Source organism: Miniopterus natalensis, chromosome 3, assembly GCF_054644295.1.
Source record: "Miniopterus natalensis isolate mMinNat1 chromosome 3, mMinNat1.hap1, whole genome shotgun sequence".
Lineage (NCBI taxonomy): Eukaryota > Metazoa > Chordata > Mammalia > Chiroptera > Miniopteridae > Miniopterus > Miniopterus natalensis.
This window is the reverse complement of record NC_142083.1, coordinates 16,957,271-16,984,558: the sequence shown is the minus strand read 5'-3', so window position 1 is coordinate 16,984,558 and position 27,288 is coordinate 16,957,271. Positions and strand designations below refer to the sequence as shown.

The 27,288-nt window shown below is 34.4% G+C and overlaps 1 long non-coding RNA gene across 1 annotated transcript in view; it reads right to left on the bottom strand.

Moving 5' to 3' along the window:
* The window catches only part of LOC107545927 (uncharacterized), a 119,474-nt gene extending 92,392 nt beyond the window's left edge, over positions 1–27,082 (bottom strand). The window contains exon 1 of the long non-coding RNA XR_001604080.2: positions 27,044–27,082. This is a non-coding gene — a long non-coding RNA (uncharacterized LOC107545927). The remainder of the gene's footprint in view (positions 1–27,043) is intronic.
* Between the last annotated feature and the right edge of the window lie 206 nt (positions 27,083–27,288).

The window sequence follows — 27,288 nt, the reverse complement described above, 5'->3', positions numbered from 1 at the left end:
GGTAATTTGTCTGGGAATATTAAAATCTCTTTCTATATAATTTCAGTTGGGGAAAAGGGCAAGTTAACCTGATCATCCCTATAGGGATACATCCTTCTCTTCAGGCAGAACCAAGTTTGAGGACATTTTATTGAGTTTCCTCTAAATCGCACTCAATCAGTTCCTTGACCATTTCCTCTTAGAATGTATTGCTAAATTTCAGCAAAATATATAATTATTCCCAAAATAACTAACAATAGTAGCCTGATTACAGTTATTTGGGAAGTTTAGTCACGAAATTCTGCCAGTTTCTTAAACAGTGTATTATTATTTTAATTTTAGTGATAAAGATGGGCTGTTTTGATTATAATTTTAAATCATATTATATCTAAGACACCTCCAATTAGATATATTTTGTAGTACTAAACTATTTGCCAAATCCATGGGGGTACTTTCATAAAAATTCTAAAAATGAAATATTTCTAAGGGGAATAAGATAGGGCTCTTAATAGGTAACCTTGATCATGCATATTAATGTATTATCTGAACAGGTCAAAATGATAAGATGGCTGTCCTCTGGAGATGTTGCTTTTGTGACTAGTAATCCTAGAGGTATCCAAAGGAGAGCAAAGAAAGTTAAAATACCATCATTTTTAAAACTATAGTGTACAATTATCTTAATGTGCCTGCCAGGCATCTGAAACTTTTCCCTCTATTTGGTAAATTCATAACAAAAAAAGAATTGATGAGGCTCACCTCACACTACAGAAGAGAAATACAGTAATTTAGTAGGTTTTATTAGTATTTCCAATTATCCTTCACTACCCGCTGCCTTCACTATAATTATCCACTGCCTTCACTATAAAAAAGATTTTACATTTTTGCCTTTTGCCAAGTTATTTTAAGTGCCTCTTTATGGCAGGAGTTTAATTTTCTGCTCCATTAACATCATACTTGGCCATGTCACTTGCTTCCATCAATGAAATGTGAGTGGAAGTGATTGTGTACAAAAAGCAGAAACTTTCACAGACAACAAAGCACTCCGCCTTTGCACCCTAGATCCTGGCATGAGAAGTCGTAAGAAGTAGAATCTCTGTTCACATAAAACTGACATGTAAGGTAAATAAGATGCATATTATCTTGTTAAAATTAGGGAGTTACATTTGTCGCAGCATAATCTGAAGGAAGCTGTCCAACACATCCAGTGTCCCACCTAATGTCTGGACATATAACTGCAACCCACTGGAAATACCCATGAAGTAGGAGCCAGTGACAAAGATACAGAACAAGTGGAAAATACATTCTGTTGGCAGTGGCGGCTGGATGAGCCAGGTACATTCCCCAGGAGAAAGAAATGTAAAGTATTTATAGTTTGATGCTGGCCACAAAAGCTATAGTGAGAGCTGTGTTATACTTTTTATTTTTATTTTTTTACAAAAAACATGGTCTCTGCAGTTTCTGCTGTATGGTTTTGACTGTAGCTCCAGCTTCTGTTTAGCCTGTGTTCTTCCAGATTTAGCATCCCTTGAATTTCTGTGAGCTAACAACCTGTTTCAGAAACTGTCAATAGAATAGGTTGTGGGCAATCATTTAGGGAAATGGAAACAATCCATTGCTGGTTGTCTGGCCATGTTAAAGACGAAGGCCTTGACCATGCTCATAGATACAGAGAACAAATTGGTGGTTGCCAGAGGTGGGGGTGGGGGTTTGGGCAAAATGAGTGAAGGGAGTCAAAATTTACAAACTTTCAGTTATAAAATAAATAAGTCATGGGGAATAAATGTACATCTTGGTGACTGTAATTAGTAATACTGTTTGCATATTCAAAAGTTGCTAAGAGAGTATGTCTTCAAAGTTCTCATCACAAGGTAAAAATCCTGTAGCTATGTACGGTGATGGATGTTAGCTAGACTTACTGTGGTGACCATTTTGCAATATATACAAATATTGAATTACTATGTTCCATACTTGAAACTAATACATGACATATGTCAATTATACATCAACTAAACAAAAGATGAAGGCATTTTACTGCTACTCTTATTGGGTGATTCTCAGACATCTTGGCCTGATGTTCAAAAAAATAATAATTAAATTTTAATCTGTGATCACCTGGAAAAAGCTGTACAATGAAAGCAAGTATTTAAGAGGCTGAATGGCCAATCTCACACAACAGTATGAAGGATATACAATATTTAACAGCTATAGGGTGAGAGAATTCTTTTAATAGTACTGAACAGCTTAGAAATTTAAAAAAAAAGGGGGGGGATAAGTTTCCTAAATATATTCCTCAAGGTGCTGGCTGAAGCCTAGGGGCATGTTATGACTGAACTTAAGAACCATGTATTGTTTGGAGCAACTGGGCTGCAACAGATGAATCTAAGTGGAAAGTATAAATTTGTAAATTGTCAGATTACAACTGTGGTTAAATTTAATATCTGAATAGGTCATTGGACATTTTTATTGGTTGTTTTATTTGTTTTTTTTCTTCTCAAAAGCTGAAAAGTATTAAACATTTGGAAGCATAGAAAGAATCTTATAATCTTATAACAAAAAATACTTTGAATCCTGCCCCTTTATTCTTAAATGTTACCTTCCAATCTCCCAAGATCTTTGCTGTTATTTTCCACCAACCAGTTATAACCTCACTAGAAATGGAATTAGAATACACTGAAACCTCAAAAACTCAGTATTCCTGTCTTCACTCTTGTGGCATTCTTGAAAATACCAAAGGTTACATTCAGTGAATTCTGATTCTGGTGACGATGGAGTTACATATATATTGTGATCTTACCCTCCAACGCATAAAACATATATGTATATGCCGAAGAAGCTATTACAAACACAAAAATTAAAGGTACTAGAGTACTACAAAAAGCAGGCAGAAGCTGGAGAGAATTTGGCCTTTAAGAGTCGTTTTGGGGTAAAGCCTATACTGATTTTTTCCCTGGCCCTAAAGGAATAGCCAGTAGATATGGTATGGATTTGAAAGAGTGGGAGGAAATGCGGGAAGGAGGGAAGAAGGGACAGAGAGAGAGGATTGAGTACAAGGTGAAAACTAGGCTTTCTGCAACCAAATGTAAACATAATTTACAGGCAGGTTTTTTTAATTGGCTAGAGGGATTGAAACACATATTAGTAATCTGTAATAGACATTTTTGATACAGTAGTTTCAAAAAAATGAAGCCATCATCTGAAGATACTAAGACACCAGGAAAGAGAAGATTACCATCATACAAAATTGAAAAATACAGAAAAAAAATATTTAATACCAAAGATATAAATAAAACAAGGTAACTTCCTTGAAGCAGCAAAAATAAGGAAACATGACTAAATAGAATAGAAGTTAATAATAATTAGGGAAAAAAATGTACTTAACTTGTAATTGAGCTCAAACTATAGCAATAGTATATATACAGCAACCAACCTTTAGGTAATAAACATTCTCTTTTCAAGAGAGGAGTCAGGGATCAATAAATTGTACATATATTCTCTATCTGGTCTTTGAAGAACTTGGGATGTAAATTTTAAAAGTAGAAAAGAGGAACAAAATATCACCCTTATTGCTGATAGAAATAGGAAAGCTTTAGATCTGTATTTAAGAAGAGTTTGAGGATACTGAATGCCATATTTATGTGGTCTTATCTACTAAATTATTGTGGGAGATGGTTCAGGGTTTATCTTCCCCCAAAGGTGAAGTGTGTAGGGTCATTTTAGAACTTGGGCATGCTGTGACCAATGATTTCTGAAGAGAAAGTAAGTAGATGCTAGGTTGAAAATCTTGTTATTCTAATATTTTCAATCCAATAAAACTTCACCTTCCCAAGTTCAAACTAAATAAAGTCATGGAAACATTAATTAAGACAGTACTTTGGAAAAAATCCTGTTTGAATTTAAAGTAGTAATGGGGAAAAGGTATTATTGTGCTCTTATTTCCTTAAGCTTTGGTTTTAATGATTACATCTAACAAGAGAGTTATTTCCCACAGGAGAAGCTATCAGAAGCCTATCTGGTCTCCAAATTTGGGGGCTACCCTCCAAATGGCAATCACCGTGCCTTTCAAAATACCCAATAACGTGGAGGACAATTTCTATTTTCCTGCCAGTAATCTCTGAAATAGACTGCACATTCATGGAATCAACTCTAAAACCAGTCTGAATCCAAGATTGAGAAAAGTTTCTTTCTGTCTCACTTTGTGTGCCTCCTTTGTCAAATAAGAGGTTCTGCATCAGTATATATTTTCCAGTAACATGAAATACCTCAATGTAATCAAATTTCCATGGGGCAAATTTTATAGGGAGGTGTAGGGGGGAAATGGACCAATCCCCAACTCCACAGTAGCTCTCTCAGGCAAAATTAATGATGCCAAGACATTAGAAAGAACTTAATGGGGTTAGAGTGAAGGGGGCTATGTTCTTGTTCAATGGGCCCACAATTCACATCCTGTGAAATTCAGCTCAATGAGAAAACATCTCTGACAGAAGTTGATTTGGGCACAATTAATTTACCATATGTGTGGAAAAATAAATTTGTCTAAGCGAATTATGTTTTCTCTGAGAGATGAGTTAGAGACATGCACTGTCTAGTGTTGACACCAGTTCCTTCATGAGGAAACTTTTCTTCATTATCAAAACCTCATAATTTCCTTTCTTCCTTAGCTGTAATTTTCTGGGACAAGTTCTGCTCCATTCTGTCTCCAGTTGGTGACACTGTTCCCCCAAAATCTCTTGAGATGATGCATTTGTCCTGTGCCCCCAGTGAGGTTTGCATTGCCTTTTGCCTCTAGGTTTCTCAGGAAGGCTAGTGTCATCCCAAAGATACAGATTTGAGCTGTTAGAAATTATGCTAGTATTTGCTAAAGTCTATAAAAGCCACATGGAGTCCTAGTCAAGCTGAGGGCTCAGAGGAGCCTGACTAGATTTGTTCAAGAATCATTGTAAATACCTGTATATTGGAAAGTTTTCTTTTGTATCCTATTAAGAAAAAAATTATGATTTTTTTGCCAAAAATAAGATTATTTGTTTTATTATTAAGTCAGAATCATGTAATTATATGGGTATGATCATATATATAATATTTATCATTGTTCCTCTCTAATTTCCTAATAGGATATAAAATTCTTTGGCAAATATATTTTTCCCTTTTTATTGTTATCTGAGATTTATTTATATTATTCATTTTTATGCCTAGGCAGTAATCCTCACTATAAGTAACTCCTTAGTTATCAAATGGTCATCCTATTATATGAACCTTCTCTTTTTCTCACTGTAGTTTATTTGATTTATTGGATAATGGTCATGATCTGTGCCATGATTAACAAAAAGCTGTCTGAAGACAGGACACTGATAAATATTTTAATTTTTAAAGATTTTAATCTAGTTTATATTTGCCAAAATATTTAGAAGTATATAATTTGCCTCTATTCTTTAAAATGAAAAGACACCTGAAGTCAAAATTGTCCTGTGACTATTCCTAAAATCAGAACAAAGCAAATCAAGCAAACAGCAAATATCAACAAAAATATTCCCTCTTTGTGTGTTTTCATTTAGCCCCCCAGTCCTCAGGGAGGGGAATTCATGACACATGTCATCCCAGGGAAACTGACAGATCACTGAACTAGTGGGGCAAGTGTCAGCTTTTCCTGTGAGTGAAGAAAATCTCCTGCCCCACCTCCTCCTATGAGTTCTTCCCCAGAAATCCTTTTCAGAAATAGAGTTTTCAGAAAATAGCTTCAGAAACCCATCCGTCCTGTGGCCGTTAGCCTGTCCTCTCCTCGGTGATTAAGGGTGAGCGGTGCGCCCGTATCCCGGAGGCCCGTTTCCTCGCTTCACCCTCACGCGTTCAATGGGACTCCAAGGGAAGTACACTCAGGCTCAATGAAAAGTAGGAAAGGAATTACATTAAAATGAACTCAGATTCAACAAGGTGGGAAATGACTTTTCAACCCTGGCTACTCTTAGAGGGACGGAAACCTCGCAAACCTTAGCCCCATTAATTTAGAATATAGATCTAGAGAAACTCTTTGAACAGGAAGAAATGTGGTTCTGGTCAAATGAGTCCTATGTTAGACAGAACTGAGTCTAGCAAAAGGAGTGACATGTTCCATATATCCTGAAAGTTACATTAAAAACCAGTCAGACATCCAGTAAAATACAGTGGACCTAATCTGGATTATAGTTTTCATGAGAGATAAACAAACTAAGGCATTTGAGTTCCTGGATTACACTTCCCCCCGATCAAGATTACTTTCTCTTTCTTGTTCCTTTACTCCTTTCTCCTTACTTTCTAGCAATATCTCTAGCATTTCCCCTTACTCATGTTTGTCCAAGGTCTGAGCCACACAAAGTATTGCTTATTGACTGAGTTGGCACTAAAGTAGCAAGACATTTATCATCTTGTGTGTCTGTGTGAATTAAAAGTGCTTGTTTTTGTTATAATTTTGAGATTGAAAGTTATTTATCTCTTCTTCATTCCAAATTTAGAAATGGACACAAGTAACCAAATGAACAGCAATAAAGAGTGCCTTGGTTATAATCGGTAAACTAGTAAGCTTCATAGCATGTTATAATTTATGCCCAAAGTGAGCATGAGACTTTCTTTACTTTCCAGGTGTAAGTCTTGATGTTGGGAGACACCTGAGGGAAAGACATTGACACAACTAATTTCAGGCCTGACTGTGTGGTTTGCTTTATAAACCCCAGTGCCAGCAGAAAAGACAGCGTCATAAAAAGACCCTAAACCGTCCTTAACGTCCATGTAGGTTCAGTGGCTCTCTCCTTTAGTTGGCTTGGCCCTGTTTTTCCCTCGGCACTCCGAATTGTGTTGGCAAGTAGAATCAACCTCCCTTCCCCAAAACGTTCTAGGAAGATTCAATTATTTTAATAATTTTCTATTTTTGGATTATATTTTAAAGGATGTCATTCTTGTTTAATTTACCCTAAAATATGTGGAGCAATGGGTCTTAGTAAACAATCCCCAAAAGAATAACAATAAATTTAAGACTATGGGAGGATTATTATATAAATAAATAATGGGAAGATTAATATATAAATAAATTTTGATCATTAGCAAATATATCTAAATGGCAACAACATTATACTTAGAAGAATAGAAAATAAAAGGAAGCTTTGGTTTTAAAGTACTAAGACCAGTTTCAAAAAACACCATAGAATACAATGTTTTTAAAAATACTTTTGCTTAGGAAGCCCTTGCCTATAAAAGCTGAACTCTACATTTGGGCTCAGTTATAGCATTGTTACTACCATTCCCCTGAGATTTTAATCAAGAGAAATGAAACATTTATCACAAATAAGCATGCCTTGTCTATTTGTCAGGTTTGTTTTTTTAAAATCAGTATATGATTTTTAGTCATCACGCATACGTTTTTTTATAACCTAAACTTTCTGTTGTATTTCCAAAATAGTGAAGGAGCCATTTGTTCATTTTTCTAGATGTATTAATTCCCTTCTGTCTCTTCACTCGCCTGGGGCGGCTCTATCGTTTCACAAACATTAAGCACGTGTTGTCTAAACAGGGCGATGCTGCGGTGACCTGCACTGAGGTTCTTTCTGTCCTGTTGTGGCATCGGACATGCCACGCCCTTTCATATATCTTGCAATGAAAAGTTAGTTTTTGTTTTTTGTCTACCCAGTAATGCAAATCAGGTGGAATTTCCTATGATGAAATTCCTGTTAGTCATATTTATTTTGCACACATGCATTAGTGTACAGGCTTTTCAAAGTCATGAGTGGACTGTGCCATCTTCTCTAATATCCTTCCCTGACTCACTGGCTTTTTCTCCCTTCAGGGTAGATTGCATAGTCTTCATTTTATGCTATCTTTGGAGCTCCTTGTCTTCTTTTCCAAGATTTTTTTCTTCTACTCCAAGTGTTATGTTCTAAAGCACTTTCAAGGTTAGATTAGATTGTTCCAGTGGCTGTATGTTTTTGACCCATGTCAAAATATTCTTTTCCAAATTGTATTTGTAAGAATTACTGTGTAACGGTTTATGTTCAGAAAATAAATGAGAAAAGTAGGAATTTAAAAACCAACTAATAACATTGAGAAAACAATGAAAATAACACTTTATTGTTTAAATTATTAAGTAAAATCAAGTTAAATACTGCTTAGCAGTTTGCAAGAAGTGACCACCCTTGTTAAGACAGGGAAAACACAAATAGAAGCAATTATACTGGTTGTAATGCTTGCACTTAGGTTAAACAACTACAGTCTGTGGAGAATCAAAGTAGATGCAATATAAAAAAGAAAACGGATTATTCCTCAAAGAATGCAATAAGAACAACAATGCATAATTAAGGTGTATCTCATGAAATTTTCATTATGTTAACATATTTACATACTTTTAAACATAACTTATTCCCAAACTCCAGGCACATAAACAGCATAATTATTTAGACTTTGAATAACTGTATTTCTAGATCATATTGTGTTCAAATACACTTGTGTGTGGAATATAAAGGTAAAAAGTTTAGATATTTTAAAAGCCTACAAGTAAATTTTGGCCTGTCAAACACTATATGTAGTAGTGTTGGTATTTGACAGATTTGTTTGTTAAGTGGCTTTTGAAAGAGTGATGACGGTCCTGAAATAACCAGCTCTGAAAAAAAGAAGGATGATTGAGAACAAAAGTTTTCTTTTTTGAAAACAATGATTACCTGTGGTTTTGATATGCTTTACAATTTTTTTTCTCTCCTCCACTGTTTTCTGTATTGACATCTCTAGTTCAGGACAGAATACATTTCTAGCTAAAAATGTGTAACGGAACAATTTATTCTTGTTAAATAACATTCAAATTTGATTGGAATATATTTTCAGCTTTGATAATCCATCTTCTGTCATTATGGGTGCACTAAAGCCCCCGGGCATGAACTGGATCTTTCTCATTCTATTTGGCATAATAACATTTCCTGATTTCCTAGCATTTCCCTTTTCCATTCACAAGAGGCAAAAATTATAATGTCAGTGCCTCCATCATCTTTACTGGGCTTTGGTTTTAAAAACTGCTTTCTTTCATATGCTCTTTATGAACAAAAATATTTTTAGATAAGCGAGATAAAGATGCTTTTACTTTATTAGTATTTTTTCACTGCTATCGATAATAAGAATTAAATATATATTAGGTTTCAGTACTGAGGATTTTGACAAGTATTTTAAAATTTAGCCAGCATCTAAATATAATTATATCTGATAATTTTGCAAATAAAAAATAGTTCACATGAAGTACTTTATAATTTTTTTTGCATTTTTATATAATAAGTGACAGAGAAATGAGACCATTGTGATTTATATTAAAAAATGAAACTTTGGAGGAACTGTTATTGTTTCTCTGTAACAAAAGCAATATTTCAGCTTTTATTTTTTGAAATTTTTTTCATTCACAGAATACAAGATACCCACACTTAAGTATAAGTAAGTTACCCTCATATTTAACAGCAACATGTTTAAATACTACATTAGTAAAGGCCAGAACTCAAGGAAGGTGATTTAATGTTTATGATGTTCTTAACTTTTCTGAGTTTAGAAATTCATTAAATGAGAAAAAATGGGAAAGAAAAGCTCAGAATTCATAAATCTAAGAAATCTGCCTATGATAGTAATCCTTTTAAAACAAATCTATTTTTAAAAAATCTTTGGCTTATGCGAACTATGAAAAAGTGTAATCATTCCAGAATTTAAAATAAGCTACAAAATATGCAGTGCAAAAATATTTTGGTTCCTATTAATTTCATCTTTTTTCAGACTTCCCCAATTCCTTAAAATTTCTTAAAATATACATATATAGGAATTACTTGTTCTCCATAAAATTCAGGTAAATATTCCTCTTCACTTTTAGGCGCACACATTGGATCATTCAAATTTAGGAAACCTTTCTTGTAAATGCATGCACATCCTTTTAAACTATGACTCTGCTTCTATGATAAAACAAACCCCAAAAAAGAGACCCACTTTAAACATGAGAGAAAACAAAACAAAACAAAAATACACACACAAAACCATGAGAGCTCAGCATACGGGGATAACTAGTTGGGATAAAGCGGGTCATAGCTGTGTGTCTGGCTGCGGTTCGTGAAAGGACAGGCACCCTGAAGACCTGGGGGCCCCCTGGGGCCATTCAATAAGGTCATAGAATTCTGGGGCACTTCTTATGCTTCTGCTGAGCAGTGCAGATTAAGATAGACTCTATTAAAGGAAAAACCCCGTGTAAACACACCCCCCTATTCAGCTGATGTGCCGTGTTCACGTGAAAGGCAACAATTAGTATGCAATACTCTCAACACACGGATGCATAAAATAAAAACACCTCCAGATGGTAATCGACGGCCTATATTCCTCTTGCTTCCTCTCACAGTCTAACCAGCCCACAACCCAGATCCAGACCCCGAGGCAAATTTCTGCCCTGCAGGAGACTTCTAATAAATCCACTGCTCTGATCCTTTCCCCCTGTTGTCTCTTCTCAATGCGGTTTCCAGGCGGATTCTGGGAACCTACAAATCAGTTCATGTCTTTTCACTGGAAAAAATTTAAACTCAAAAATCAAGTCAACAATCAAGTTTTGGTACCTAGAAGGTTCTAGGCGATTAACCTCCATTCCCTTTTTGACATATCTCTTCTATTGTCTGCCTCTGTTCACCCTGCCTCGCTGACCATTTGCTGTTTCCCACGAGCGCCTAAAGCTTGCATTAGCTTTCCCTCTACCTGGAAAGTTGCGCTACTTCATATCCTCATGGCCCCTTCCCCTTAAATCCTGCCGGTTTGTGTGCAGGCTTTTTAAAGATATACTAGACCAACCTCTTTAGAATTACCAAGCCTCAGTGTTCTTATGCCTCAGTCTGCAGCTTTTATAATGCGCACTGCCTTCTCACAGACTGTGTGATATTGTCTTTATTGCTATATTCAGAGCACATTAAACAGTGCCAAGCACACAGTCCGCATTCAATAATACTGTTGCAATTTGTGAAAGTTTTCTCAAATATCCAAGGAGAAACTGTGACGCTCAGGGAGAGTTTATGTGTGTGAGTACATGTGCATGTGCATGTGCATGTGGTGAGAGTCAGAATGAGCGTATGTACACGTATGTGTCTGGAGCAGATATGAGCCTTGGCATAGTGCACCTAAAATGGATATTCTTCATACACAGAAAAGGATTATGTTAACGTCTAGGGAAGGGGTAGAAATTGTGTAGAAGTAAACACTGTGGATTTTAATGTTCTGAACCATCTATTTCTTATTGTGCCAGCCACGAGATTGTAGATTGTAGAAAACAAAGATAAGACAGATGTAGAGAAAAGCTATAATAGTCTATGTTTGTTACACACTGAGCATTGAGCTACAATTTATGGACATCATTCTGCTAATTCCCCTGCATATTTAAGAAGGTAATTTGAACAGCAATTTGATGGAAAGCGGTTCCAATGGTAATCCCAAACCATCTTTTGGCAAAAGCTGGGACGACACAAACAGCCTCAGCTGAATATTAGCAAAGAGGGAGTCATTCTGATTTGAGGCTTATGGAACAAAATCACGCTGAACAAAAGAAAAGAATGTCATTTGAATTGTCAAAGTATGAGCGAAACTCTGAATATATTGTTTCATTTTATTTGAAATAGGAGCAGCATTCATTAAAGCTTCTATGAGCTGTAACTAAAATTGGAACACAACAAAGAAAGAAATATTTGAAAACTTATATACTAATAATAGCTTAAAATAAATTTAAAAGGTAAAAGTCAACAATAAAATTAACTGGTTTTTTTTTCCAGATATATCACTATTAAAAAACATCTGAAAGGACTCACATTAGGTAGCCCAATGGCATAAATATAAGTTTTGTTTGTTGTTTTATTAAAGATGCTTAGAAAATGATGAGGTAGTGGAAGGCATATGGCACCGTTGACTTTAGTATTACTATTTTTTATGACATGATCCAAATTCTGTAATTTGAGAGGACATTTTTTCTTATTAGAAGGCTTTGTACTTAACGAAAAAAATTCAAATAGTACATTAGATTAATGCTGCTGGTAAAAATAACATGAAAATATGACAACTACAATTCTATTATTTGTGACCAATTTACTTATATACATGTATATATATGCGCAGAGTGAACATTTTTGAAGGAAAATCATTTTTATGTTAATATGATAAACTTCTATTTGCATATGTACAGAAATCAATATTCTAGAATTTACTAGAAACCAGGGTTGCCACCAGTTTCTGGAAAATAGAGTGAAAGCACATATATGCTTAACATATATGGTGGTTGAGGTAACTTCTTGAAATATCCCATTTTGTTCTGAGTTATGGTGTTAAAGAGTAAGAGATGTATTATTCATTTTCTGTCTTAAAAATTTAGACAAGGCTTGGGTTCTGAGATACAGGTCATTGCAAAGGGAAGAATTGAAATAGGAAAGAAGAGCTTCTGGTGTTTCAGTGATGTCCTGAGTCAGAACCACTGATGAGCAGGCCACTCAAATGAGAGTGGGTCAAGGGTTTGGAGGAGGCAGAGCTGGGAAAATCCAGGAGAGAAATACAGAGGCTGGCAAAAGTAGGTGTACAGTTGTGAATACATAAAAGAGTTCATTATTGCATTTTTTAATTTATGAATTATTTTATCATTTGTCTTCTTCTTATTAGTGTTATTACTTTGTAAATTATGAATTATCTTTTAGGTAATGATGGCTGGTAGTTTCGCCTACTTTTGCCCACCACTGTGCTGAAGCTAGTTGAGGACAGGGAGAGTTGGATGGAAGGACAACGGTAGGACTTTGCAGCCCGTTTGAGAGTTGGATTTCCCTGTTAGGCTGGGCTGCCCGCCATGGGCCAGGGAAAATACATATAAATGTGGCAGTGAGGAGGTGGAGCCTCTCATCTTCCAACATATCACTCACATGTCAACAACAAAACCTCAGTAATCAGCATAACGGAATGGAAAGATGATTTCCTTCCCTACAGGTCTCTTATACCATTCTAGAAACGGAAACTGACCTCTACGTTTATGTAATCAAGTTGAATACTACAGTCCTAGATTGAGGATCCAAAAATGTCTAAATTAAAATATGAAATGATATTTTGATACAAACAAATATACAAATAGAAACATTGATCAGTGCTTATTTCAAGAGTGGCCCTTATTCTTTATCACATATTTGAATTATTTATTTATTATTTTAAATATGTCTTTATTGATTTCAGAGAGAGGAAGGGAGAGGGAGAGAGAGATACAAACATCAATGATGAGAGATTGATGGGCTGCCTCCTGCACGCCCCCTGCTGAGGATGGAGCCTGCAACCCAGGCATGTGCCCTGACTGGGAATCGAACCCTGACCTCCTGGATCCTAGGTCGATGCTCAACCACTGGGCCACACCAGTCAGACAATATTTGAATTTTTTTTAAACTGAGCACATTTATCATATTCCAAATAATGATAAAGCTGTTTTTACTATTTGATTCCAACATACCTAGAAGTATAACTATTAAAAATGAAAAAATAAATTTACTTATCAAATATCAAATATGTTTATCAGAGATATTTGAACAGAGTTGTGAAACTGAAATATGCTACTCCTACTATATTTGCAACTACTAACCAGGATGGTGGGATTTATAGTACTCCAGGGCCAATCACGGGGGCCTGTGGGTGTATTCATCTACAGTGCATTTTAATGAGCTACATACCTACGGTTCTTTTTTTTAATCCTCACCAAGGATATTTTTTTCCATCGCTTTTAAAAGAGAGTAGAAGTGGGGGGAGAGAGAGAGAGAAACATCGATGTGAGAGAGACACATTGATCGGTTGCCTCCCGCTCAGGCACCAACTGGGGCTGGGGATCGAGCCTGCACCCGAGGTATTTGCCCTTGGTCAGAATTGAACCCAGGACCCTGCAGTCCATGGGTTGATGCCCTAACCACTGAGCAAAACCAGCCAGGGCAATACCTATGGTTCTTTAATGATTTTTGCAGTTTTGTAAATCTCTGTTTATAGAGTTACAAACAAACTAAGAACAAAATTTGTCCCAAATCTTATTCGGGGAAATATGTTACATAATAGTAAAAACTCTGCTTCAGAGATAATTTTACATTACTGATAAAATGTTTATTAACTTGCTGATAAATTTAATGGTATAAAGAAGATTTCTGGGAATCTAGTGACCTACAAACCCAAGTAATGTCAACAAATGTCTTATTTTACTTAAGCAAATTTTGCCTTGTTTCCCATTGAACTGTCATTATTTAAAGGTCCTCTTTTGTAGACATCCTTATGAGTAAAGGATCTGGTAAGTGGCCTCCAGAGTTCTCTTTTTGGCATCATGTATGAAATAAAATTTTGACATTGTTTGCAATTATCCAAAGTTCATTTGTTTTATTTTATTTTAGTGAAATATTCACTAAAATTTCAATGAACTGTGACTAAATTTGGAATATACCGCAACAAGGAAATAAATATTTGGAAACTTATGTACAAATAATTAAATTTTCCACTGAGATTATTATGTTTTATTACATGATTCCTTATATCAAGTGTGCAACTTCCTAAAAATACATAAAGAGTATTATATAAAATAATATAAATGTATAAAATGAGAATGTTTAAAATATTTTGGGTTGCATGGTACTGTTCTGTCTGATGTAGTTATATTTTTAAAATATAAATGTAGTTAATTTTCTTTCAATTAAAAAAAAAATCCCAATTATATAGCTTAATTCCAGAATAAAGACCTCAGATTTTTAAACACTTTATCTGTAACAAATAGGGAAAAATAAGTTTTTAATAGAAAAAAATGCATCACAAATAGTTACCATGAGAGGAGAAAGAACTTGGCAGTTTTCTATATCTCTTAGATATTTGTCCTATCCTTGCTTGTTGCCTAAAAGGTAGCAGTTTTCATCAATAGCAAGTGACTTTAGTTAATCACTTAGTGAGCACACAATGCAATATAGAGATGATGTGTTAAAGAACTGCACACTCGAAACTTTTATAATGTTATTAACAAATGTTTCCCCAATACATTTTAAAAAATGAAAATAAAAGGAAGGAAACAAAATACTCTCTCAGATTCACAGGAGGTGGTGTTTATAACTGCAATACTAGACACTATAAGTTAGGAAAACATCCGGGTGCTGCCTTCTTCCAAAATCTTTTACTAAATTTCCCAAAGATTTTAATTATTTTTTTTATAACTTATAAAGAAACCCAAACTTTGCATAAATGGTTAGCTTCAAGATGCCTAAAGACAATCGCATTCTAAGGCCTACATTTATTTACGTGAAAGAAAATGAAGCTGTCATTTTGAAACTGACAAAATATTTTCTCTTAATGTAAATTCTTTGCTCTTCAAATATAAATAGATTTTGATGTTCTGAATTTCTTTAGATAGCCTTAATTTATTCATAGGATGAAATGGCCTCTGTTTTTCCTTGCAGGGTGAGAATAATCAGAAAAATTGTATAGTGTAACTCGCATCTTCTTTTTCTCCTAAGAAGTAGGATGCAAGCTCTCGACTGAAAATCCTCAACATATGTATTCCCAGATTATTTTAGTTTTTGTTTGGTTTTATTGCTAATATTCTTTTCAGTCCAGCTTCCTCCCTACCCCACAAGGGGATTGGTTCTCAATTGCAGGCATCGCTTGTAATGAAGGGATGCAAATGAGAAAAGGGCTATTTAAACTCTCCTAGGCACCTAGCAAATGTGTCTCTTGTTCTTATTGTTGTATAAAGGGGGGCGAGTTTCTGCCCTGCTGGTTTGGCTCAGTTGGTTGAGCATTGGCCCATGCACCAGGGGGTCACCAGTTCCATTCTCGGTCAGCACACATGCCTGGCTTTCGAGCTTGATCCCCAGCAGGGGGCCTGCAGGAGGCAGCCAATCTATGTTTCTCTCTCTCCCTTCCTCTCTCTGAAATCAGTAGAAACATATTTTTTAAAAAGGGAAGGATTTCTTAGAAAGGACACTTATCTTTCTGAAATTTTTTACTGTAACTGAAATATCCGTGAAAGGAATTGAGAAGGATTTCCCATTTTGTATCCAAAGAAAATAAAAGTTTATGTTGCATATAAACGAATAAGAGGTAGAAAATTTGCACAGTACTAATTACATCACTTTTTCCTTTGACTTTAATTTTTATCAAGGCTGAATATCATAAAACTTAGGAAAACAGAATTGGAAAGTTACACTGAAAATAACATTCACTTAGTATGAACAACTATTTTTATTCTGATTTATTTCTAAATTAAATGTATATATGTAAAATTTTAAATACTTAAATATGAAAGTGAAGTAGTTTTTAAAATATGAGTACAGAATCCCTTGGGGTTTACAACAACATACTGAATAGGGGAACATTTTAATATCCACTGTGGTTTCTTTCATAAAATTTAATGATGTATGTGCCACCACCTTTAAAAAGTTTATGATGGGGGGGAGGGGAAGTAAATACCTTTCACGGCTTTCATAAAAATTGCTTTATAGAACTCTGACCATGAGATGATATAAATGCTATAAAGAAAGTGAGTCAAAAGGTACATTAAATAAATAGAACCAACAGCATCATATATTTATGGGATACTATAAATCATCTGAATTTTAACTCTTAGAGGCAATAATCGTTTCATTTTTCCCCACTCAGTATTATTTAGTAAAGCAGTTTTGTTGTCTTTTTAAATATGCTCCCACTTGTGTACTTGTGAATCCCCACCAATAATTTCAAGAACAGAACAGAATTAGAGCTTTTATCTACAGAAGAAAGCCATGATGAAAAATATTTTCATGGATGTGACAGAAAAGTCATAATGCATAAGTCATCAAAAATATCCCCCTAATTATTTTCTGGAATTAATATTTAAAATTTTCAAAAGTGATTCTGAGTTGAAATTTTTAAAACTTATGAACATTCAATAGTTTATTCAGCTGTATCAAAACACACATCCATTCCTTTGTGTTACTATGATTACATGTAGTTATTTGTCCCTTCTTTTAATTAATATCTAATAGGATCATGAAATTCAGACCAAAAGCTTATGGCAAATAGACTGGCTGTGGGAACAGACAGTTCGTGGGCAGTGAGAGGAGCACAGTGACAGAAGGGTGAGCTTTGGTCATGGATGCTGAATGAGGGAAGTGGTGACTCCAGTATCAGGCCTGGAAAAAACTAAGTTCATGCTTCAAATTTGAATTCTACATTGAAAACTTCATTTGACGATTAAAGAAAGCACACAAAAAGGTAGACTAAGTTTATATTTTGCTTTGTAAACCACAGAAAAAAAATTGGACAATAACTGTGAAATGTCTGTTGATATTGATCTAATGTCAATAAAGGATATGAACCATCATCTCCAGTAAAAAGTTTGATATTTTCTATTTTTAATTTAAAATTAATGTATTCATGGGGGGACATGGTGATAGAATGACACAGAGACTTGACCTGGGGTGGTGAACACACAATACAGGGTGAAGATGATGTATTGTGGAATTGTGCACCTGAAACTTGTATAATTTTGTTAACCAGTGTTACCTCAATAAGTGCAATAAAAAGGAAAAAATAAAATTAAAATAAATAAAATAAAATAAATAAAATAAAATAAAATAAAATAAAATAAAGGCATTCATGCTAATAACTGGTCTGTGAGTATTAACTTTGACTATATTTTCGTAAGTGTTCTTATTTTAATGTTCTAAGTACTTTTCGCATTCAATTTCTCATTATAATTCATTTTAGCCCAAGGTATGTAATGATTTTTCACATAATATATTTTGATGTTAGAAATATGAGTATAATGAACTTGAACTTAATTGAACTTTGGTCACAAAATACAATATAAAAAACCCTCAGCTCTGGTTCGAAAGAATTTTGTAAGTATCGTGTTACAATGCAGTAATTTTAAATGTTTTATGGGTCCATTACAATGATCTGCTGTATCTCTTCAAGCTACAAAATCCATGTACAATGGTCACTGATTTTCGAGGTTCTTAGCAGCTCCAACATTAATTAGCTGTATAATATTGAACAAATTACATTAACTTTCCCATATATAGAGTGAATAACTTTGGTACCCACTATATAGTATCATTGTGAAGATAAAATGAATTATATTTATTTTCAATGAAGCACTTATCAGAATGTAAAGTGTTTGAAATTGTATTTCTGGAGGAAGCATATCATTTCTTGAGGAGATGCAAAATGGTGCAGTCACTTTGGGAAGACTGGCAATTTCTTACAAACTAAGTACAGTCATAGCATATAATCCACCAATCATTCTTCTAGGTATCTACTCGACTAACTTGAGAACTTATGTCCACATGAAAACATGAACGTAGATGTCTATAGTAACTTTATTCAAAATTGCTACAAATTCGAAGCAACCAACACATCATTCAATAGGTAAGTGGATAAGCAAACTGTGGTGCATCCAAAAAGGGGGATATTATTCAGTGATAAAAAGAAATGTTATCAAGTCGCCTTACATGCATATTGCAATGTGAACAAAGTCAGTCTAAAAAGGCTATATACTACATGACTCCAATGATATAATATTCTAGCAAAGACAAAACTATAGAAACACTAAAATGCTCAGTAGTTGCCAAGGTTTTGGGGAAGGACAAATGAATAGGTGAAGAATAGGAAAATTTAAGGCAGTGAAACTATCTGTGTGCTTCTATAATTGTCCATATGTGATACTGTGTTTGGCAATACCCAACAAACTTTATATTACAAGAGTTGACCTTAATGTATTAAAAAGAAATCACTTATAAAGTTCAGCTATTCTTAGTGTAATATGCAGAACTTGAAAAAATAATCTGTATAACAAATGTATGAAACAACTTCATTGAAGGGTAGATATTAAAATCACAAATATGTAAAGGATTTCACTATTCTCCAAATTTGATGTTTAGATATAATGCAATGTTATTCAAATTACTAAAGAGATTTTTCTTTAAAGTGAAACTTGAAACCCATATTTGAAATATATATATACATATATGTATATGAACACATATATATTTAAATTGTCAACACCAGTGGAGACATGCTCAAAGATTAAGGTGGGAGGTTTTGCTCAAACTTCAAAGTGGTCTGAAAGTCATAGCAAATAGAAATGATTTTGATCTTACTAAAAATATAAACACAACATATCAAATACGTTGAAGCAACCTAAACAATAAAGAGACATTTGTAGCTCTACATATTCATATTAATAATGTATTGAAGTAATCAACTCACTTCATACTTTGTAAAACAAGGAACAAGAAAAGAAATTAAGCCTCAAATTGCCTGAATAAGAAAAATATCAGCGCATAAAGCAATGAAATAGAAGAAAAACATAATTCAGAAAATCAATGAAATAAAATGATGAGTTTGTAAGTAAATCAATAAAAATGATAAACCAATAGTCAGACTAGTGAGAAAAAAGGGAAAGAAGACACAATTTACCAGTATCAGAAAGGAGCAGAAAGGAGGAGTAGAATTAGCACTACTAATTCTTGCAGATATTTAACAAAAAGGATAGTAAGGGAATATGAGCAATTTATGTCACTAAATTCAATAACTTAGAAAATGGGAACATTTATTATGAAAGACACAAAATACACAAATTACAAAACTCCCTCAGAAGAAATAGATATTCTGAATAGCACCAGAACTGCTTTTTAAAAAAGTGTTACGTGATCATACCACGTAAAACCTCTCCCAAAAGAGATAAATTGTCCTTGTCAGAATAAACCTACTGGTTTGATACCAGTCTGGAGACAATTTTAACAGATTTGATTGGACCAAGTGATAGCTCAATGGTTATCATCGGCGGAGAACAGTACTCATGAAATTAGAGAGGAAACAATAGGACACTAAACTCCGCCCACATCTCTATCTAGGTAATGGGTAACATTTGCCAAATTTCTTGTGAGGCTCTCTTTGGAGGAGAGTTCAACTTGAGTCAAGATGTTCAAAAGTGAGAACAGAGCCAGAAGTAGGAAGTGTTCTGATTCTCAAATTAAATCGATTTGATAGAAACGAGCATGTTTCTCCTGGCAGGGGGCCGAGACTGAAGATATGGATAAGTGGAGCGGAGATTTCCCTTTAGTTATTTATTCTCAGCATGTGGGGACCTGAGTCATAAGGATGCCTGGCCTTCTGAGTGTGGGAAAGCACTGAGAGACACAGCCTGGCTACTCATGATTCTTTCCAAGCCACAGATAAACTCTAATGCTGTCCCTTTAGAAAGAAGAAATGCCACCACACCTTCTTCAGCCACGTAAGATCTACGGGAGACTCGTCCTGATCTGACCCGGCTTGTGAGAAATATGTCCTGTGTCGCAGGGGTCAGGGCTGAGTGCAAGAAAGCCACATAGTATCAAAGTAATAGAACAGAATTAGGCGCCAATGACCCAACAGCATAGGCCTGACGATTATAGGATTTTTTTAAAAATGAGAGAAGAGAGTTAGTGAGTCAAAGATGACCTAAAAAGGATCTCCAGCTGCATATTTAAGACCTTGTGATGCCCTGATAGATAAGCTTTTTGGACAATTTGCAGAAAGGTACCAATATTTAATCTCTGGCAAAGGGAAAACTAAAAATATAAAAAAATAAAAAATTCACCAACTAGAACTACTTTAAAATGAATGTAATTTCTTTGTAAAGCCTCTCATTAAATTGAGACCTCTGATTTAATTAGGTAGGGTCCTTTTCAAGCCAGTGAAAAAAGGAGCAAAAGTCAAAGAAACTGAGTTAACAATTGAATGTGGGATAGAATCCAAAGAGAACAGAAAAACGAAGGAGAGAGAAGACAGCTGGGCAATATATTATGTAGCCCCACAGATTTTCACTAGGTTTATTCAAGTTAATGATGTTTATATTTATTAGACTTAAAAAAATTCTCTTCTTAATCTTTTTAATGAAAAAATGGCAAAAGAGATGATATAAAGAGTGTTTATGTAGATTTGAAATGACAGAGAATAACTCAGCCGTTTTTTACGGAAAATACTCAAAGAATAACAGTTTCCTCACAAGTTATTTTTGACATTGATGGGTAGCAAATAAAACTCGTGAAAACCAGAAAATTAAAATAACAATGTTCAAATTTTAGCATGTCTGTATGAGTTGACTTCTTTTATGTTTTTAAATTCGGTGATATGGCAGGTAATGCTTGCACTATTCTTTCACAATTTTGACAGAAAATACTAAAATATACAGTTATTCAAAATCTTCTTATTCATATACAAAGCTTACCATCATTCCACAAAACGACTTTTATTAATGTAGTTGAATATATAGTGAGACAATTTTACAAGAAATTTATATTATATTGTACTCATTTATTTAACCACACAATTATATCATACTTATAAAGTTAATGCAATGAATATATATAGGTATCCCTTACACTAAAAACCAGTGCAACATCTTAACATACAATTGTTTATACTCTACAGTAACATCTGAAATTTAATTTTTTAAAAATCACTATAGGGTAAGAGTGAAAATGTAAAGAGAGAGGGAGCGAAACAGTGAATATAAATATGAGTCACACAGCTGTTCATACATATATTGGCATTCCATGTAATTTAAAGGACTTTTAAATGAAGAATGGCCTTCCAGATATCCTATTTATTCCAATAGTTGTGGATCATAAAACCTATCATTTTATGACTCAGGCTAAGCTGTAAATGCAGTATCCCAGGACACAAATCCTTCAGTTGCCTTAGGATTCCACTGAAAACTGACATCAAACATAATTGGGTCCTTTCATCTTTAACTTAAGAAAGTGGTCAAATTTTCTCTGTATGTGCCTTGAGAGAAGTTTACCTCTCTTTATGTATCTTTATTTGGAGAGTTACTTGCGCAAAATCCTACCTGCCAACTTTGTCACTAAAGATCTAAAGGAGAACATGCAAGTTGTATTTAAATGAACTCTACACACAGTCAACAACTTTTGATGTTAGAAATTTTTGTTTTTCAATTAAACCACTAAAATTCTTTTACTTTTATACCTATTTTAACCCCTAAAACATCATCTGCAGCTTAATTTTGGAAATAAAAATTCTATCTTTATTCATATTTCAAATGGTTTAAGACTTGTCTATTAAAGTAAATTTTAAAAATAAAGATGTCAGGAATTTTCGACCAGTGTCAATGTGTATCTTTGATTTAATACCCCTATCTAGAACAAGTGCAAAATATATGCTTAATAATGTTTAATTACAAAATGTTGTATTTCCCAATATTATTATTGTGAAAAATATACGTAAACTTTGTCAAAATTAATGATTTAAATCACAGAGAATGTACCTAAAGCAAAGTGGTATTTTACTAAATAACAATTAATAAGGTATAAACATGGATGACTTGTAAACCTTATTGAAAATATGTCTGTGAAGATTCTGGTTTTTGATTTTGTTAAAACCAAAAACAAATGGAGACCAGCCTTGAAAATTACCTGAGCAGACAAAACAAGTTTAGTCATGCAAGCAATGCTTAATTTAGCTTATTTGCGAGACTAACTTGACCTCGGTAATTTCTTGCTTAATGCCTCTGGAAATCATAAGAAACACTTAAACTGGTTCCCAAAATTGATATGGGTAACTACTAGCCAATTCTAATATTATCACTACTCACTGTGAAAATGAACAGTCACTGCCTTCCCACTATATAAGCTGCTTTATAAAAATATGCCTGTATTTTGGTTTGAGTGCTCCCAGTTCACTGTCTTTTTTGATGTGCGTACAATCAGCTTTTACTAATTACGATTTCAATGATTCATTGATTTTACTTCTGTTGTTTCTGAACTTTTGACAGTTCACAGCATCAGAGTTGGATTCAAAGACCACCACCAACTCCATGGAAGGTGAGCAACCAGGTACGAGTACCCACCTAGCCCACTGAGCTCCCTGCTTTCTCACTGACCCTGGAGTTTGGGAGTAAGTCTCTACTGGACCTGAGCTCAGCTCTCCTTGTGGTTAGTGCTTTCCAGCTTTATTGCTCATAATTGTATTTTATTTGTTGAAGCTTCTTGATAAGTCAACCTATTCTGTTCAAAAGAAGGGAAATCATTTGGTAGTGTTTCAGAAAATAGGGCTCCTTGTAGCTAAGGGGGCTTAAGGAAGCTAAAGGGAAAGACGGGTCCACTTGGTCTGAAACTCTCTCTTTACCTCCCTCAAAAATGCCTGCTTTCTATGGAAGAAAGGCATTCAAAAGGCAAAAATAAAATGAATGAAATAAAATAAATTGATGAGCTAGATCAACCATCAGGACTAGACATGGTAGCAAAGATATTGGAATTACCAGGCCAGGAATTTAGAAGAACTATAATTAATATGCTAAGGGCTCTAATGGAAATAGTAAGTAGCATGCAAGGAAAATGGGCAACGTAAGCAATGAGATGGAAATTCAATGAAGAACCAGAAAGAAATGCTAGAGATTAAAAACATGAATGAGAATGAAGAATATCTTTTATGGTCTTCTTAATAGACTAGACATAGTTGAAGGAAAAAAACCATCTCTGAGCTAAAGAATCTATCATTTGGACAGAATATAATAACAGGCAGTATATTATCTGCTACTCTTTGTTGAAATAAGGTGCTGTCAGTTATGTAGCACTTCCAGTATGTATGCTAGCTCAGCATCACTCTCAGCAGGAAATAAGTTAAGCACCTGAGAGTGTGTGCTTGCCTGAGATGACTGCTCTCATGCCAATATCCTGAGCACAGCTGGTAGAGTTGTGTTAAAATGTTGAACTTATCTTCTATTTTGAAAGCACCAGTGGCTCGAAAGTTACCATGCATGTTAATTGTCCCATTTTTAATGTTATCATTAATAATTGTATATGTCTTCATAAATATGGGCAACTTCATGAGATCAGGGAATATTCTTTGCAGAACACATGCCTGGGTTTCCAGTTTTTCAAAAATCATGCAGACATTTGCAGTTATAATATTAAGTTATTTTCATTTGCTAAGGGAATTTGTCATTTACATAAAATCAACCCCCCTACTTTTATACCCAAATTAAATTAGTAGTTGCAGTTTTTTCTTTTTGTAATTTTTTCAATTAAGATTAAAACTATTTTCTGCATTTTACTGTTTGTATAGTCCAGACACTTCTGTTATATTCTGTTAGTCAAACAGTCACAGGCTACTCAGATCCAAGGGAAGGAAAGAGGCCACACAACTCAATGAGAGAAGTATCAATGAGTGACTTCAAGTTCAACACACTTATAATTTAAATGGAATGCAATTAACAATTAGCATGGCTTCTTACAAATAACTTGTTATATTAAAGCTTGCTAAGTGTTTAAATACATGCTAATGTTAGATAAACTTTAAATGTGCTATCATTTAGGACAATATCTTTACAAGTGCTCATTGTAAAATATTATAACTTTTAGATTCATTTCCAGAGAAGGCAAAATTTATTGTTTTTACTATATTCTTTCATTTAGTCATTCATCTACTAAAACAGAATTTTTCTGGACAGTAAACTATACTGTTGTGTGATACCCTATAACAGAGAAAGTATTGAGTAAATAGCCATTTGCAATACTATGTAACGTATTATAACAGAGAAGCACAAGGTTTTAAGTACACAGGAGTGATGTCTAACCTGGTTTATTTTGGAAAAGACTGAATGGAGATTGGCTCAATGAACAGTTTTTCAATTCAAAGGAACTGGAGGTAGTAGAATATGAGCAGAGGGGAATTTTATAATATACTTCACTCAGAGCTGATTCAGAAGGACAAAAACACAGGCAGACCTGGGTAAACACATATCTCTCTGAGGCTGGAGAGCTAAAAGGTGGCAAGTCATAAAAATCGCAATTTGTAGCAATATTGAAGGAGCTGCTTTATATCTCTGAGGAGCATAGAAGCAGAGGGGCGGCTTTATCAGAGCCATTTGTGCAAACATCCCTTGTCCTTCGTCTTGAAGAATGGACAGATGAGAGACATGAGTTGAGTTTTAAAAAACTGAAAGCAAGAGAGATGTTTAGGAGATAGTTCATTGTGATTCTGGGGAGAAAGAATGGTTACCTAGATTAAGATGTTTGTTGAGAGACACACATTTGAACATCTCTGAGACAGTAAGATCGCTGGCTTGGCAGGTTCAGAATGGGCTGGGATTTTAGGATTTTTTGTTTGTTCCTTTTTGTTTATGCTCATAGTTCAGGTGGGATATTTCATGATATTAAATTTATTTTGTAATTTTGACATTTATTTTGTAATGTTGAGGGGCTGATAGAATATCTAATGAGAAACTGTACCGAATGTGTGGACTATGAGAAAAGCACTTGGTTGGGAGGTCCAGACGAGCTCTAAGTGACAAGGTCATGAACCAAGGCGCAGAGCTGGATAGGAAGGCGCACAAAGCAAAGTCAGGGCAAGTCTAGGGCAGATGCTGAGGCCTTGAACACCCGCGTCTTGGAAGCAGCCTGGCTTCTGAAGGGCATTAATAAGGGTCTCTAGAGTTAGGGTGAAGAACAGAGGTATAGAGCACCAAGGAAATAATGAAATAAAGCCTTTCCAAGTTTATTTTAATGTTTAAACTGGGAAATATTTAAAAATATTTAAATATTGAGGGAAAAACAAATAAAAGGAGCAAGAGGGCAATTGTATATTTGGAGAAATTGAATGAACGGTTAAACCCTTGGACAGCAGAAAAACATTTTCTATTGGATAAATAAAATCTGTAATAGGGAGGGGCAACTATTATTGTATTAATATCTAGTGAAGGGAAAACATATAATCCATTAAAATGTTTTTAAAACCTTACCTATAGGAATACTGCATATGTATCTTAAGAATAGATTATGGAACATAAATAGAGAGAAATACTTCTTTCTCCAGTAATTGAAAAAAGCAATCTCAGATTTTGTATAACCTGACAGAAGATGTATTCATTCATACCTATACACAAATCCATACTTTTTTTCTTGTCATTGTGTTTACATCATTAAAATCTGACTATAAAAATGTTTTGAGCCCTGGCGGGGAAGCTCAGGTGGTTAGAGCATTGTCCTGATGAGCCAAGGTTGTGGGTTTGAGCCCGGGTCAGAGCACATACAAGAATCATCCAATGAATGCATAAATAAGTGGAACAACAAACTGTTGTTTCTCTCTCTCTCCCTTCCTCTCTCCTTCTCTAAATCAATTAATTTAAAAAAATGAAAAATTTTTTGAAAAATTTCTTTATTCAAATAAAGAAGAAATTATGTGTGTGTGTATATATATATATATATATATAATTTTTAATTTATCTTTATTGTTGAAAGTATTACAGACGTCCCCTATTTCCCCCTATTGATCCCCTCCACCCCACATCCGCCCCACGCCCGGGCCTTCCCCATACTATTGTGTGTTTCCGTGGGTTATGAGTGGGTGGGGAGAGATTAATCATAGATATATTTGATTAACATCTATTTCCTTATTTAAATTAGCTACAGTATGGATGTAATGTAATCTTTTCACCTATTCTCTTATTGCTGAGGTCATTCAAATTTCACTATTATAAATAAAAGAGAGTTGGTAATTATTTTATATATATATTTGCACATATGTCTGGAAATTGCTACAAGGTAGATTTCTAATAACAAAAGTGCAAACTCAAATAGTGAGAAAGTTATGTACCATTGAATAGAACTAACAACGTACCAATAGTCTATTCAGATGTGTATATACCTCTCAAAAATAAGGTCTATTATTAAAAAATAAGACTCATTCATCCTATATCTCCGTTGTCACATGAACACAATGACAAACCAGCTATGTGTGCTTTAGGTTTAAAACAGAAAGAAAGAGAGGCAGCGAGAGAGGATGCCCAGGTCTACACTGTCTTTACCTCATTTAAGTCAAGGTATAGGGACCTGAGCAGTCTTTCATGTCACAAATAATCATGAAGTTAATACACAATGACACAGATACAAAGAGAATACTTTGGATGATTTGGATAGCATCACTCTTACATAAAGCTATGAAATAAATCACAACTCAATTCAGAACATCGATTTTTCTCTTCCTAGGATTGAGACACCTTGCACTGCAGTTTTGAACTGAATTATTTTCTACTCACCTCACAGCTAACAGAGTTGAAAATTAAGTGAATTTCAAGTGAAGTCAGGTGAAGCCATTCCATATTCATGATTCAATGTCTACAGACAGAAATAGAATTATTTATATTAGGATTTTGAAGAGCGTAATGGAGGACTCTACTAATGATTTGTGAAAAGTGATCCAGCGATCTGGAAATGACATGAGTAAGTAACGTCTAATCAAAACTTGGTTCTCATATGAATATTTCTATAGAGAATCATGTTG